Source organism: Macrotis lagotis, chromosome 1, assembly GCF_037893015.1.
Source record: "Macrotis lagotis isolate mMagLag1 chromosome 1, bilby.v1.9.chrom.fasta, whole genome shotgun sequence".
Taxonomy (NCBI): Eukaryota; Metazoa; Chordata; class Mammalia; order Peramelemorphia; family Peramelidae; genus Macrotis; species Macrotis lagotis.
The window spans coordinates 910907637-910909156 of record NC_133658.1 but is presented as its reverse complement, the minus strand read 5'-3'; positions in this window follow the sequence as shown (position 1 = coordinate 910909156).

Here is a 1520-nt window from a genome sequence, read left to right as displayed (position 1 = left end):
CACTATGTTTTTAATTTCCTGACTAATCATATGTAGAAACCCACTCACTTGACTAGCTCCTTCTGATGAAGCAACGAACTGGTCTCTCTCACTCAGAAGATCAATATAAGTGGGGGGCAGACAGAACACAGTTATAATGCTGCCTGCCTCCAGAGATGTGATTATCTTGTTAACTACAAGTCAAGGAACATTGACTTCATGAGAAGTCATACGTGTCACCAAAGCCATTAAACTTTGTCCCAGGTGCAAATTAGCAGCAGCTACTTTTATTGATTAATGATACTACAGCCATTAATAATGAGTATGGTCAAAAATTATTTTAAAAAATACAGCTGGGAATAGCTTGTGAGAAAATATGACAGGTTCCCAAAGAGAGGATGAGACTTCAATAAGAACACTAAGGGATAGAGATGAGGGAAACACTGAAGCCCAGATGGGTCATCATCAGGATTTTTCTTGGTCTCTCCTGGATTTTCAACTATTTTCTGACCTTTCTCTGCTGAGCATCTTCCCTCCTATTCATGTAAGTTCCTGTCCTGCCATTTCAGTCACTAGCTATAACTTGCTACAAAGGGTCAATGTGATTAAAGATGCTATATATACTCATCTACCCAGACAAATTATCACTCAAACCTCTCAGTTTCCAAAACTTTCCCTTTTACCTACTGACACATAACATGTCATTCATAAAGTGAAAGCTTGGATTGTAGGAACAGAAGGGGAGAGGAGATCCATTCCAACAGATATATCTGTAAAGGCAAGATTCTTGAAATTGAAAACAAGGGGAAACTAAGTGTTGCAGTGCATAGAGTGTGGGCCCTGGAGTCAGGAGGATCTGAGTTCAAATTTGCACTCAGACAAGTAATAATAGCCTAGCTGGGTGACTTTGGGAAGTTACTTAACCCCATTACCTTAAACAAATAATTTTTTTTAAAAAAAGAAATTGAAAGTACAATGAACTTTGAAAACTTATCTGAGAGTCAACTAATCTGAGACTCATTTTTCTCCCATTTAAAATTAGGCAAATAGTAAAAGTTTAATCGGAATGTAAAAAGAGGTTTTTGGAGTGACACTACTGACTTCATAGATGATTGACCTTTGAGATCATGAGTGATTCACTTAATCTCTCTGAGATTCACTTCCTTCATCATCAGACCTAACCCTCTAGAATTTTTCATCTCTTCCCTAGGAATCTAACCCAGTAGGGTGACCTTCTTTTCCCTCTCATTTCCAGGACCCTTTTATATTTTGGGTTACTCTATTAGAATGTCAGTTCTTTGAGGGCAGAAATCATCTCATTTTGTTTGTGTAAAAACCCCAAACAAAAAATAGGTCGGGATCAAAGGAAGTCAAAGTCAGATCTAATGAGATATTTGCAAAAGACTTAGGATAGTGCTTGAGACATCAATTATATAAACTCAAATAGTTGGGACTTTTGCACTTGGTTGACTTTAGATAAATTTTCAAATGGGAAGGTTAGGGTCTTTGGGGTTCTGTTCAAGACAGTAGAGTTTTGAGGA